Source organism: Gavia stellata, chromosome 31, assembly GCF_030936135.1.
Source record: "Gavia stellata isolate bGavSte3 chromosome 31, bGavSte3.hap2, whole genome shotgun sequence".
Lineage (NCBI taxonomy): Eukaryota > Metazoa > Chordata > Aves > Gaviiformes > Gaviidae > Gavia > Gavia stellata.
Window position 1 is genome coordinate 3173239 of NC_082624.1, and position 15175 is coordinate 3188413.

General features: G+C 39.1%; 1 protein-coding gene across 8 annotated transcripts in view; it reads left to right on the forward strand.

Moving 5' to 3' along the window:
* The window catches only part of EBF2 (EBF transcription factor 2), a 142619-nt gene that overhangs the window by 91025 nt on the left and 36419 nt on the right, over nt 1-15175 (forward strand). The window lies entirely within an intron of this gene.

Here is a 15175-nt window from a genome sequence, read left to right on the forward strand (position 1 = left end):
TCCATGGAGCAAGTCTTTACCTGGTTCAAATCATTATAACTGTAACAACTTCTGTGTTAGTTTACGTAGCTGAGATATGGCTGCAAGTATTTAAAAAAAAATCAGGGAAAGTGACAATAAGAAATCTTAGAAAGTCCAGCAATCACAAGGCCGGTCGCCATCCTCAGTTACAGCAGCGTAATTTAAGAACTGATTTTTAAAAATCAATTTAACAAAGCTACTGCAAACCTGCATGTAATCTTCCTTCCATTTAAGCTAACTTGACTTCAGTGAGGTTAAGGTTGATTTTTTTTTTTTTAGGAGGTTCAAATTGAAACAGAACAAGAGTTTAACAATGGAGACAAAAATTAGGACAGCTGAAGAGTCAAGCTGCAAATTCACAGTGCTTTGAGTAGAGCCCAATTGCACTGTCAGTCTCAAAATCTTAAATCAAAACAACCCCACTTATGATAAAGTTATACAGCAACTCCAGTATTTCATTTGGGAGCTTCAGAAACCACCCTTGCTGTTAAATGAGCTTAGTGAATGGGTCTACAAAGTGGAGAAATGGAAATAATTCCTTTTTTTTTTTAAATTTTGTGTGCAACTAAATCAAACCATATGAAGAAATACAAGCTTGTGTAATGTAAAGCTCACAATATACTTTTCACTATGAGTTCTGTGCAATTTATGTTAAGCCTCGCTCAGCAGTCTCTGTAAGTGTCATGGATGGTCTTACATTGATGTGTAATGTTTTTCAACAAGCTACATGCCTCCGTTCCTATAACCTGTCCTGACATTGTCGGGACTGACTTCTTAGTCTAATGTCTCATCGTACAAGTTCTTTCCAATGACAATGCTACTCCCATTAGCCTCCCTTGATGTCTATTTACCATAGCAGCTTTTCAATTATTTAAAATGCAAACATCTGGATTAAATAAATGAAGAAAACATTCAGCAAATGTTGCATGCACTCTAAAACTTTTCTCCAGAAATTATGACTGCAGTAGAACTTGAGAAGGATAAAATCCAGAATTCACTGCACGCATCAGCCTCCCAGTGCACCAGGGACATGGGCAGGAAGTCCTAAAGTTGGGAACTGCCAAGGGACCTTTTTCAGTAGAGAGCACGTTGTGATGATGCATCTGGAACAATACCTTGTTATTTAAAGCATCCAAACATGAATATTTTCCAATCAATAAGCCAACTTTAGGCTTAAAATCCATGCTCTGCATTGGAAGTGAGTATGCCTGCAGTTGGAGTATATAAAACATCTAATACATATGCATAAAAATGTTATACATCTCCAAGAGATAAAGCGGATTAATTTTTTCACTGAGAAGTCTTTCAAAGTCAGTTAAGTATGGGGTTTGTATCCAGCTTTAACACTGCCACTCTCTTGAAGGAGCCTCATCTCTGGCTTTTGCAATACCTAGTTAAGCATCGAGTTGAATCTGTCACTATGATCTCCACAAATCAGGGAAGAATATTAGAATTTGAAGTGAATGAAGAATACAGATCATGGTTGCTGCATTTGGAAACATCTGGAGCCCTCACACAGGCTCATTAGTCTAGTCATAAAGAAAAGCATTGCAGAAGTCTTATCTTAATGAGATTAAAAACAAGCACAAACAACCCAGTGCATGAATGACCACTCCGGTCGGGCAGAGGAAGCTATTGGTTGCACAGGGCATTAATCATTGGCGTGAGTTGTGTGATCAGAAGCCGGGTGGGGGGATAGAAATTTTGGTCAATCAAGACCTGTTCCCAGACTCTCTGCATTCTGCAGCCTCCTGCAATTCCCCTCACGGGCATGTAGTCCAAAGCCAGGTCTGTATCTGCTGTGTAAAGAGGCCCAGTAATCAGATATTTGCTTTTTGTATTTGGTACGTTTCACAGGCCTTGTTTGCTTTCAGTAGGTGGAAGGTCAGGAGCTGAAATTACAAAGTGTTAACTTAGGATCTCTCGCAGAAGCCCTGGGAATGTGTTTTGCTCTAGCCAGAGGGTAAGGTTCTGCAGCTGAACACAAAGCTCTGTAACAACTTTATGAATATACACATAGATATGCTGTAGTGATCAAGGGGGAAATCAAAACTATGACCTTCACCAAAAAACCATGGGCAGCAATCGCTGTGCTGAAGGAGTGGCTCACTTACCAGATAGGTGTCTTGAAGGAGGCCGCTGCTAAAACCAGATCTGAACATGTGCACCCGTTCAAGTGAATGGCAAATTTTGCATTGTCTAAAGTGATGTGGGAATAGGTATTACATATACACGCTAAAATGAAACCAATCTCGTGCTTCAGGGTGTAAATTGATCACTGGAAAGGTCAGGAAGCATTTTCCTCATTTTCCTCTCCTGTTAACATCACTGCACAGTCAACTTGAGGTGTGTGTGTGTGCACACGTGTGAGAGAGGGAGGGATGGAGTGAAGAGAAGCAATTTCTCCTGTAGCATGAAGTATTTGCCAGAGGCAAGATAACTTGCTGCAGCCATGAGTGTATAGCAAACTGATTGCCCGAGTGTTTGGATTTTACCTCGTCTTGATTTCTGGGTGCCCAATCTAAGACACTTTAAAAGAGCATGGTTTTCATGACCTATTTCATGAAAATCCAGGCTTCTTTTGAATGCTGAGACTTGATGCTGTGTGTAGTTGCACCAAGTTGGCTCTTTTTGCGTGAAGCCTAGGCTTTGAGCTAGTGTGTGGGGTGTGGGTGTATAGTCACAGTTTTGAATCGTGAGCCCAGAGAAATTGCATGCCAGTGTTTTGGACCCGCTGGATTCTGGAGATGTGCAGCTTAGTACAGCATGACTTAGTACAGTGTTATTTCCAAAGGGCCTCATACTGAGCCCACTGAAAACATCTCTTATTTTGCTGTGTATCTTTATAATCATCATAACTTCTTAGGGTAAGACAGTTGCCCTGAAATAACTGAGGTGTCAAAACGGGCAAAGTCAAGTTCCCTTGAATGTCAACCCCAACAGAGATACTCAAGTGAAGGGAAGTAGATTTGCCCCTGTTCTGCCCGCCACCACCACCCTGCCCTTTCACTGCGGCCCCATATTAAGGTCCTGAAAAGGCATATCAACGGTGCGGTGTTTCTTCAAATTAAACTGCCGTCTTGTGCGAGGCTCATCTACTGCCAGTTAACAGAGTTCATACTGGTATTCTCTCATCTGATATGAGTTCCTACCCCAAAATACTGCTGCTTTTTTAGCCTCTGGCACCTATGTGCTACATCAAAGGGTACTGAAAAGGTTAATTAAATTTGGAGGCTAGTAAGCAGAGATGAATGAAATGTTTGCAGTGAAAGGTGGAATCACTTTAAATGTATTAATTTATTTACTGCACTCTAGAAATTTTCATATTCCTCATAAATACAAGATGGTGCATATATGTCTAAAATAGTAACTCTTTTCCTTTGGAAAATTAGTTGATTTCTGAGGTATATGCTAAAACATAGAAAAAGGTGGGTTTCAGAGTTCAGAATTTTTCTCTTTAAAGCAAAATTACTTCTTTCTACATAGGCATATGTGCACACACACACACGAGCTTTTTTCAGGAGTTGAAACAATAACAAAATGGAAAAGCATATCAGCTGTGGCAAATTCCATGGTCAAAGAACTGGGAAATGGTAGGAAGCCCTGGACATCAGAAATCTTCTGAAAGATGTGGATGCTGACATTTGGTTTTGGTCATATGCTGTGACTGCAAAATATCTTATTCTGACAAAAAAAGAATAGCTTTAAAGAATTTCAGTGACTTGCTCATGTATCCAGCACTGTGGCTCTGGAGATACGGATTCTATTTCTGCCTCAGCCATGTGACCTATATATCTTTGGGCCAATTCATCCATGGTTTAAAATGAGGTGCAGGCAGAAATGAGGAGTGAAAAACACAGACCAAATCCTGTATTTTTTTTTTTAACTCATTACATCTTTTCTGTCTGCTGATCTGGGGTATGGGAAGATAAGAAATGGAGATGTATGAGACAGAAAGATGTTTTCTGTTTACATTACTCATTTTCTTTCACTTTAGCTTCCCTTGTCATCCGGTGATCTGTTCAGTGGCTATTAGGAAAACAATGTATATTGGGGCTGTCTACAGATATATACCACAGAATTGTTAGAGAAGCTATTCAGTGTTTGGAGTCCTCTAGTCCCATGGTAATCTGCCACAACAAATAGGTCTCCTGGTATTGCTATGCTTCGTGAGTGGTTGGGATTCCAAGTGTACAATTCTTCTCTGTTTTTAATTTCAAGACGGTGTTTCTTCTCCTAAAGGGAGGTCTTTGTTAAACACGTGCCATTCACAAGCACCTATCTTTTCTGAGGAGGTCTACAACGAGTTAAAGCACAGCAGGATGATTTCCAATCTTCCTTGGGCAAAAAAGTTGTTGGTTTTGCTTTCTTTTTAAAAAAAGTGATTTCCCATTGACTGTCCAGTAGCAAATACTAGAAAGCAGCTTGGTTGGCACACAGTGCCAAGAACTTGTCCTGTGCAAGCTGGGTCCCTTTCACGTTTTCTGTTTATGCATGGATATGCAGAACCCAAGTCAATTTAAAAGAGAAATTTATCTGAAGAAGGGTACTTGTCCAAATTAATAAAAAAACAATGGAGACTTCAGGCAGAAGTGTCTGATAAGTATTTTATGTATATCATTTGTAGTAGACAAGCCACACTTGAAGGCTTTAAGTGGTTCAGCAATCTCCAAGTATAGGAATTCATTTTTTTTCTTCTTGCTTCCTTTGTTTGGGTTGAGTCGTGAGGTCTCGCTTCAGATTTTGCTTACTCACAATTGAAGTAAACACTCAGTGATGTTGGTGAGTGCTGCATTTGAGAAAGATTGAAGTGAAGACTAAACAAGGATGTTAGCAAAAGAGCTGAAATATACATCAAAAAGTATATAAATAAATACAGTAGTTAGTAAAGGAGATTACAGACAAAGCGTGTATATGTTTATAAATACAATACACTCATATTATTGCTTGCATTCTTGTTTGCAAAATATCCTGTGATATTTTGGATGCTTTTTCCCTCTTTCTCTGCACAATTAAATTGCTGGGTGAGATCTTAGTACTTGGCTGTTCTATGCACAAGGGTTGCTTTGTGCATCAGGAGTAGAGTCCCTAGTATACGGCCTGTAACACTGTGCACATTTAAAAAAAATGTAATGGCATGCATATTTCTCTGAATCCAAGCTCTTCAACATTAAAGCAAGACCCTTCATTTTAATCATTAGAGAATGAATCCAGTGCTAATAGCACTTAATTGTTTCACTAGAATGATCTCCGTTGGTTTTGGCAGCTGAAATGAAAACAATTCCAAATACCATCAAAGGAGCTTATCCACACACAGCATGTACAGGGAGAGTGTTTTGATAGACAACGGTGTGTTAATATCATAACATCTCCTAATACTACACACGGTTCTGTAATCCTTTTCTGTCTCAGTCTATGATCTTGGAAGGTCCAATGGGTGAAAGCAAAAGGAATAAAATAGACATGGGAAATCTTGGTCCTTGCCCCTGAAAATAATGCGCCGACAGTCTCTTTGCTTCAGCCATATACCCATATTAATCTTGACTTTCTTGAAGCTTGCCCGCTAGTTTAAATTTGTATGCGACATCAAACATACCTTTTCACATATGTTCTTTCCAGATTTTTTTTAACAGTTACTTAGCAGTTTATAGAAGGAAGTGAATGATCTCATCAAGCTGCTTAGAAATTAAAAAAAAATCTGTGCTTATTAATTATGCAGGATTAGTCTAATTATAATTCAGCAAATTAATTAGCGACAGAAGGTGTTCTGAAACATTGGAGTACATTTGCATGTTAAATGGAGAGGCTAGTCTGTAATATATGTAAATTTATGCATGGCTTCATAGTTTAATTTAAAAATTTGCAGCTGCATATGGTATGGGAGCAGGTGAAAAGTCAGTTTTAGTTTAATGATGCTAACAAACATTGGATGCTGTCCTGTCTTAGGGAAGGAATGCACTGAATGCACCCCTATCTGCCAATCTATAAATCTGTCATAGGAATATAATGTTACACCAATGTTCAGATTCAAGGTCATCTGTGACTAGACCCAGAAGTACAATAGGTGCAAATCTACTGACTGAATAGATCTCAGAAAAGGGAGGAGGCAAAATGTGGATGGACCCAAGTTGCTGGGATGTAAATTTGCCTCTTTAGCAAATGAATGCATGTTTATTCGATACAGAAACAGTTTAGGGACAGGCAATACTCTTGCCTTCATAAATGAGTGAGAGCTTTCAGCTGAGTGATATCCACTCTGGCAGGTGTAAAATAGGTGCCTAACCTTGTGTCTGCCTCTAACATTCGCATCAGTGCAACTTTCTGATCTCTTGGAGTCACCGGAAAGTTATTACCAAGTTCTGCATTAACTGCAGGGTAGAGAGTTTTTATGCGCTCGCCTCTGCCATCTGGCAGAAATAGTAAAAACCAGCAGACCCAGCAGCAGCAAAAAGGCTGTTGGTGTAATTGGTGATCACTGTTCAGCCTAGCATGGCTCAATAGACATTTTTTTGAGAGCCATGGGGTAAGAGGATAGAAGAGTCAAAAGATAAAGGAATCATAGATTTCTCTGGGTATGGAAAAAAATGGGTGGGGATCAGATTCTGTGCTCGTGTAACACCTATGTAAGCCTCTTCTGGGGTCCAAAGTAGAACTTGAGTGAAATTTGCACCTGTGTAGAGCTATCAGGACAAAGCAATACCAAAGAACGAATAGATTCATCCAGTATTGCAGAGCATCATCAGGCCTATGGTTGTGCGATATAGTCCAGCACCAAACCATGTGTGTACTGCTGAGGCTGACATAAGTGGAATGAAGAAGAATTTGGCCATGTTTTCAAAATCCTGCTCGGTATTATGTTCTGAGGCAATGAGCTTTATGAAATTTTTGTCGCTGTTAAAAAGTACCAGTAAAATCACAAACATGGGCTTGCAGGAATGGTACATGGTTCTTGGCTGGAAGAGCAACTTGATCTGTGCTATGGGGTAAGTCACTTAATTTCTAGGTGCCTTGACTTCCCCATCAGTGAAATGAGTATAAAAGACATTCTTTCCTCCTGTCCTTTGTGTATCTTTTCTCCAATAACAATTTCACAACGTGACTGTGCAGTGCTTAGCACAGTTGGAGCCCGTAGATACTGTAATAAACTAGGGAATGTTATCTGAACGTCCCTTTCAACAGCCCGTCAGCCCAATCCTCTACTCTATTACCTCCCTGCCTATTGACTTTTGATTATGCTATGGCATTTGGTCGCATGCCAAATGGCATGAATAATATGGATCTTACAGTATAAATAAGCTTTTAGCCATTGTCTTGTAAGTTACTGGAAAGTTTTGGTGTGGGAGGAAGGAGGAAAACCCAAAGGAAAAGGGAAACTGCTCAGATTGCAAAGAGTCCTCCAAAGACTTTTTGGAGAACAATTGCAATTACAAACACGCTGTTAGTGTTGTGTTTCATTTTCAATTTGAACCCATAGAGTTCAATTATTATTTTCATTAATGGTGTCAGGTTTTCATCAGAGTGCACAAACAAGGAGGTTTTCCTTGGAGACTTTTTTTCCTAGCAAATGTGGCCATGCCAAATAACTGCATTCAGCACCGAGAAATGACTGTCTGTATAACCGGCACTGCACTCTCCCCCAACCCTTGTTTCTTGAAAATGGGATCACTTTGCAAGACAGAATAAGCATTTACCAAATGAGTGTGAATTGCAGTTGTGGATGTGTGTGCCTGCTGCTGCTCAGAAAGAGTGGAACAGAATCTACTTTAGAATTGTGCAGAAGGTGGAAAATGTACAGAATATAAATACCAAGTTTACTGGCATGTTTTGGGCTTGGATGACACATTGCAGGTTTCCATTCAGTTACTACTAGTCTGTAAACTAAGCTCTTAAAAAAAAAGCCACTAGATACAGGGCAGAGAGAAGTACAATGTTCTAGGCTGCAGATGGGATGCGATATTCGAGGAGGAGTTGTTCTTGGTTACAGCATGAGACTGGGAGTTGGGCATGAATTGAAGTCCAACCGTTGCTGTGGGCTCAAGGTGCAATATTCTTTCTTGATACATCTGAAATACAGGATACCAGTACTTTCATCCTGCATCTTCTTTAATACATTGCATAGAGTGTTACTTACTCAAGTGTGACTGGAAGCTCTTGGCATGACAAACAGGTCCTAATTAGAAGCAATTTTAAGATGGGTACTGCCATCCCGTAATTTTAAGGTTGACTTTTAAGGTAATCTGATCTGTTGGCCTACCTTAGCTGAACCAAGAACCTTTTTTTGTTCCATTTTCACATCCATCTCTAGTGTTAGCTTCTCTGAGCTCAGTGTTGCAAGGGGCCAGAGACACTACAAATCAGACACTTACTACTAATAGTCTTCTGCCTTTCCATGGTGTTTCCAGGTAGCTTTTCAGGTCTGAATACTAGGCACAGAAAAAGAGGCCCTAAATAATGTTCCCACATAAACTTGAAACTTAAAATCTAATTTGGAGTGATTGACTAAGTGTGGGACAAAGAAAACAGGATGTTAAAGAGTAGATGTTGGTAAATGACATTGGACTGTTAGCCTTGGAAAACTGAATTGTTTTGATACTTAAAATTATCTGATGTTTCTAATTTATTTGAGGGATACAATGCCTTGTGGCATTTTAAACTCCTTTCTGAGCTTTTCTCCTTTTTAAAAATAAAAGCACTAATTCCACCTGTTTTCTATTACATTTATCTGATCTGCATGTCTTCATATGCTTTGCATTGCGACCATCTTGGAATGAGCATGCTGTTATTGATTGATTAAATATTAATTTAATAATAAAGATGGGCCTAAACAGAAAACTTCTGATCTGGGCTTTCCTCAGTGCAAAGGATCTTTTTGTCCTGTAGCTATTGGTCCAAACCACCTTAATTTAATAATACAAGTACAAATACACAAAAGCCTCACATTTTGAAGCCAGCTTCACTTTTGCCATTACAATTCTGCTAACATCAGTGCAGTTACTCCTGAACTGTACTCTTTAGATCGCTGTAGAAGCGGACTTTGCCTTGGCAAGCATCTATTTCAAAGCTGGAAAAGAAATGTAGAGCACAGGAAGAAGTTCCTGTAGAAAGAGGTGAGGATCAGTCCCTAGAAGCTGAGAGACAAAGAGGTGAGATGAGGAGAAAGGTGTAATGGCAATGTAAGGGGCTGTATGTGGCAGAAAGTATAGATGGAAGTGTAAAAATAAGAATCATAGAAATTTATGAGGAAGGGACCTCAAAGGATCACTTACTCCATCTCTCTTAGGTTTGCATGCACCTATCTCACCTCTCACTGAAGGCTGAGGAATTCTGTTGCATAGTCTGGTTGTCCTCTGCATGCAAAAGTGTGGAGCTGAAGAAAAGTCTAACCAGATTGGTGGTCCCATAACTGAAGAAATTACTTTGAATTAAGGCAAGAGGGTAGAGAAGTGTTTTTCGTTTTTCCCATCAGGAAATGAGGAGGTGGTTGGGGGCAGCAGTAGCAGGCATAACGTTCACGTGTGGTTTTTGGTGCAATGAGAGTCTTTCTATTAAAAAACAAGTGACAAAGGAACAGCCAACTCCTCTTCTGGCCTAGGCTTGGGACCTCCTATCATCTGACTCCTGCACCCTTCTCTCACAGTAAATCTCTGACAAACTCAGAAAAGTCTTTTGACCTACATATGTTGGTTTTCACATTTGTTAAACTGGGTTCACACTTTATGCACAGGAGTTTTGTGAAGATTAATTAGCTGCTGTTTGTGGAGTATCTGGATTATTGTAATAACCTCAGTCATTTCTCACACAGTATAAGGTGTATGTTCATTTAGAATGCCTGTGTGCAATGCCTGATCCCACATTGACTATAACTGCTGGAAAAGAGTAGGAAATTTTCTCATCAGCTCCCTAGTAATACACACTGACATAATAGAACGAAATTACTCCAGAGATAAATATTCAGATTATAAAGAAGTATTCTACTGTGTTATTAATTAAAATCAAGATGATGATATCAAATATATGCAATTAATTGATTTTAAATACTGACCTTCAAATGTATGTGCAAAATCTGACCTAGTCCCTTTGAAAGGAAGAAATTTCAAGTAAAGCCTTCTACTTTGTCCTGTTGGGGCATCGGGTAGGGTTACTTGTCACACTTATCTCAGAGTTTGCAATGCCAAGACACACATGGGTGAGTCGAGGGGAGGATGGGAGACCCTGATCTCAGAATTTCCTAGCTTTGATGGAGCTGGAGTCAGGCCCTCCCTGTAATGATAGTTTTTCAATTCATAATATATTTAATCTTAACATTGTTTAACTGGAGCAAAGATACTCATAATAACAGCTTCTAGTTTTTATTTTGTTCACTTTGTGACTTTTTGGAAGCACTTTAATTATTTAAGCAGAATGCCACCTTGTCTTTATATTCTCATTAGATTGTAGCATCATAGGATTTGCTGATAAACATAATCTTACTAGATGGTAGGCATGTTCTCATGCCAAAAAATGACTGAGGCCATGAATCCAAATTCTCCAGTAACCCAAACAAGACAGGATTGTCTCAGTATTTGCTTTACAAGGGATATTTTTGAAGTGTATCCAGAGGCTGCTCACAAGATAAAAAAAATGTTGTCTCTTGATTCTGTACCTGTATTTTAAGAAAACACAGAAGGTGGATAGGAAGGTTAGTTAAGATGTAGAACCAGGAGTCAGGAGATCCGAGTTCTAGTCCCAGCTCTGCGGCAGACCTACGATGTGATGGGGAGCAATTCTCTCCCAGTTTCCAGGCCCTGGCATCTTTGCCTGTGAAATGGTGAGTTACACCACCTGCTGCAGAGGGGTTTTGTGAGGCAGAATTAATTGAAGTTTAAGTCCCATAGAATGGTGCTATAAAAGCGCAAAGCATATTATCTATTTCTGTGGTTCCATGTGGTGAGACTAATCAGTCCCAGGTCTTGTGGCAGGATTTTAAAATAACATTAATGGATTTTTTTTTTTTTTTTTTTAAACTACACCTTCTGTTGCATGTGGGACTGCTCTTCAGGGCTTCTGTCTAGTCCTGTTGAAGTCACAAGAAAGATTTTTTTTTTTTTTTTCTGACTCCAACAGGATTTGATTAAGGTTCTTCTCAGTCATCCAAGATGGAGGATAAACATTCTCAAAGGTGTGGAACATGCTTTCTAGTTCTAGCCACGTTTTTAAGTTGCCTCAGGTAGGTACAGAACCTAATAATATAGGCATACATAGACGAGGTGGGAGTGTGGATCAGCAATTGCTTTGGAAAGAGCCTGAGAGGTGCAAGACCTTACCTACTTTGCCCTTACCCTTTCTCACTGTCCATTGACAACCTTCTGCAGGGGAATTTGTTCGGCCTCCTCTCAACTGCCTTATGGATTGTATGAGTGCTCCTGGTCTGCTTTCCCACAAAGTCAGATAGGATTGCTCATAGTATTGCTGAAAAATAGTTGAGATAACACAGCTGCCTTTGTACTGAAGTGAAAAAGGGGCACTTAAATGATTCATCAACCTAACTCCTCAGCATGATGGCAACTCCCAGTAGGAGGAGCAGTAACTTTCAAAATAGCTCCCTGTAAATCCTAAAAGAGGGAGTTATATTTAAGGTGGCATTTTGGAGACCTCTGCAAGTGTATCAGTCTGTAGAGAGAATGCTCGACTATGTGAGAGAGACAATAGGAAAAAAGGGATAAGTCTGTAGTTATATCTTAATTAATTTTATGTCTATGCATTAAGTTAGTCAGGTTTTCTATAGCAATGCCAGAATTTTTAGTGGTAGTCATTCGAAAGTATTTAGGTTTTCCCCTAGCGCCCTTAGATGTTGATCTATGAGATGACTGGGCCATGCTCTCTCTGCTTGGCTGGAATCAAAGTTATCTGCTAAACTCATAGCTAATGCTGTCCTTAGGAAGGAACAAAGGCCAGCTAAGAAACATGAAAATGAGCTAATTTTTTTTAAATTCTGGTTTTTATTTTTTGATATATGTATAGGTTAAGGCCCAAAACTGGCTAAAGGTTCTCATTTAAAAAAATTAATAAAGCCTTTCTGCAATTCTCCTGTTACCCTAAATCAGCTTCATTTAGTGCTAAACCTTCCCTCCTCTTTGCTCCCCCCAAGTCATTTTTATTCTAATGCTGCAATAAATATTAATGTCTTTCCCAGATGCAACTGCTTAAAATATATATGTATATATAACAACCTACCAAATACTTCATGCAGATGCCCAGTTGCAGCTAAAACTTGACTGGAGAAACTCTGAAAGGAGAAAAAGAGAGACATGGTTCAACTAGAGGAAAGATAAAAATGCTTGTGTGTGCATCTAAATAAAACTGAATGTAAATCTGGGGTGACGGGAGGGATAACTGTCTTAGTGCAGCATATCCAGTGAGCTCCAAAGAAACTACAAACGTCTTAGCACAGGCAATATATAGGAATACTGCCACAACGTTTAAGTACTAAAGCCCAAGGCCAGCACTTCCAAAAGTGAGGTGAGGAATTACTGATGCCCGATTTGTGATATCTTAAAGGTGCACAATTTTCAGCAGCACTGGTGCTCAGCAATTCCAGAAAGTGGGCACCCCTAAGTTGTCTCAAGTGGGACTCCCAAAATTGCTGTTCGTTAAATATCCTGGCTAAATACCCTTAAGCTCAGTGCGTATGCATGCTGAATGGTGTTTACTGCAAAGCAGTCAGTGAGGGATGAGAATGCTCTGCGTCTTCTAGGAGGCAGACGGCTTGGAGAGAAAGGAGAGTTTTGTTTTCTGTGTATTCTTAATGGACTATACATCTGTTCGTATGAATCAGCACAGATCTAATTGAAATCCAAGTTAATTTTCACATACGCTGCTGATTTATGTTTGCTGAGGATCTGAACCCCAATTTTCTGGAGAAGTTTAGCAGAAAATATGAATTTAGTTCATTGCCATGCAATGTTGCAGAGTTCAGTCACGGGTACTGTTAAACATGCATTTAGATTTTTTACCTTTTTGTAGCTGCCTTTTAGGGGTTTGTGTAACACACGTTACCGCAGTATCTTAGCTCTTTCCAAAGTTAGCTCAGCTGACAGAGCAAGGTCTCTTACAGACACCTTTTTTTGCTCTGATTTTCTTTCTCCTTTAGTTTGTGTTAAGCATTTCTCTTATCTAGATGAATGGGGGGCAAGCATTTAAAAAATTTAAAAAGGAAACTGGACATTTTCCCAATTAATTTGATCTTTTGTTTTTCCTTGAAAATAACTTCTTGTGGATTTTTGTTTGTAGTTCTCCTCCAAAATAATCAGTTAGCTAGCGGCCCATTGTAAAAGTTACTTGCCTTGGTTTCATTATAGAGTTTGGTTCCGTTCTGCAGTTTTTCCTTCCATAGGTAGATCTCAGTAACATAAGCTGTTTATGTATCTGCAAGTATTTTTTTATATCTGTAAGAAGAGGGCAGGATAAAAAGGAGTGTTTGTGAGTAACATTTCTGGCTCAAATTCTCCTGTGAATCTTTGAGTGTGTCGGCATGCATAGCATTTTTCCTTTTGAAAACATTCTTACAGATAAAATCTTGCTTACTGAATATTCAAATAAAAGAGGTCACAGGTTTTAGCATGAGGAGTCAATAAGACTTACTTGATAGAATATATGCACTCAGTGCTGTTCCTGAGGCATGAAGTTCTGTAGGATTTTTGGTTCAGAATACGAGGAGGTGACCAGGGCTCTGTTCACAGAAGTTGCCCTCTGACAGTCGAGCACCGACGTATCTCTCCTGCTGAACCTGGATGCCACCGTGAAGAGAGACCGCAGCAGGACGCTGTACTTTCACCCTCATCTGTGCCACAGGAAGAACCAGTGAGCTCTTTAGGTCGTAAATGAGAAGGAACGATGGAGATAAAAATAACAGTCCCACACAGAGAAAATAAGTATTTTAGGTATTTTTAAAATGTTTGTGAGAGATTTAAGGAAAAAAAGGAACATTTTAATTTAAAAAGCTCGCTGGAAGGATGTATTTTGCAACAGTCATTGTATATAACGTTATCTGGGTCTTTTTGGTGGGTTCAGTTGTCATGAGGTTTTTGAAGGGTTTTGTTTGTTCAAGCAACATATAAATAGATCAGATCCTTCGATATTTCTTTGTATGTTTGGGGCAGACGGAAGAGAAATACTGTGATGTAAGTGGTGCAAAGAAAGTAGCAATAACAAGGGAGAGTGGATTTCTGCTTTATTGTCTTGCGTTAGGACTACTTTGGTGGTTGTTGTTGGTAAACCCTAGGAAATATACATCTTTCTCCTTTAAAGTTCTAATTCAAGGCATGAATGTGTGAGTTCTGAAGGGACTTAGGGACTGCGGTAAAAAATCGTTGTCATAGTAACAGAAAGGGAAATAGGCCTGGCTCACCTGGGACTTTAACTTACTGCAAAAGCGGATTTTTTTTTTTAAGGAAAGCACTCAGCAAGAGAAATAAATAAATAAATTGTTCTTTGTATTCTAAATCAATTCCTCAACTATTTATTTTTTCTTATATCTGAGTCTTTTTCCTTCTAAATCTATCTTAAAGTCTTTGATTTTTTTTTTTTTTATTTTAATGGTTGCAGTTAAACCCATTTTGTCCGACAAATGGAAATGAAAAGAATCACAGAAAATATTTTCACTTGTGATAGAGGATGCCAAAAAAATTTCTTGCCTGTTAGGTCTGAATTTTGAAGACGTTTGTTTTGTTTTTAATCCAACAACTGATTTTTCATGTAGTTTCTTTACCTCTGAAATTCACAAATTTCATCAGACAACGAAGAGATGAATCCTCTCCTCCCTGGATTTGACACACAATTTTGTGGAAAAGCTTATAGAAAAATGCCTGCCTAATATTTCTAAACTGTAAAATCTATATGCTCTAGTGCATAGTGTTGGGTAAGCCCATCAAGCATGCTGAATGTTCAACTTGTGTACATGACAAGCTAAACTCTACAGAATAATAACACATAAAGATAGGCATATGTGACAGGGCAAAAATAATTGGCACGAGAACTTTGTACAATGTTAATAGGTTTATCTGCTTGGACAGCGTGAGCTGTCATGTATTACTTCAGGTTATGTTTTTGTTATCCTCTCTCAAAATCTATGTAAGATTATAATCTGGGCTCTTGGCAGTTCTGCTTCTCTGCTTTA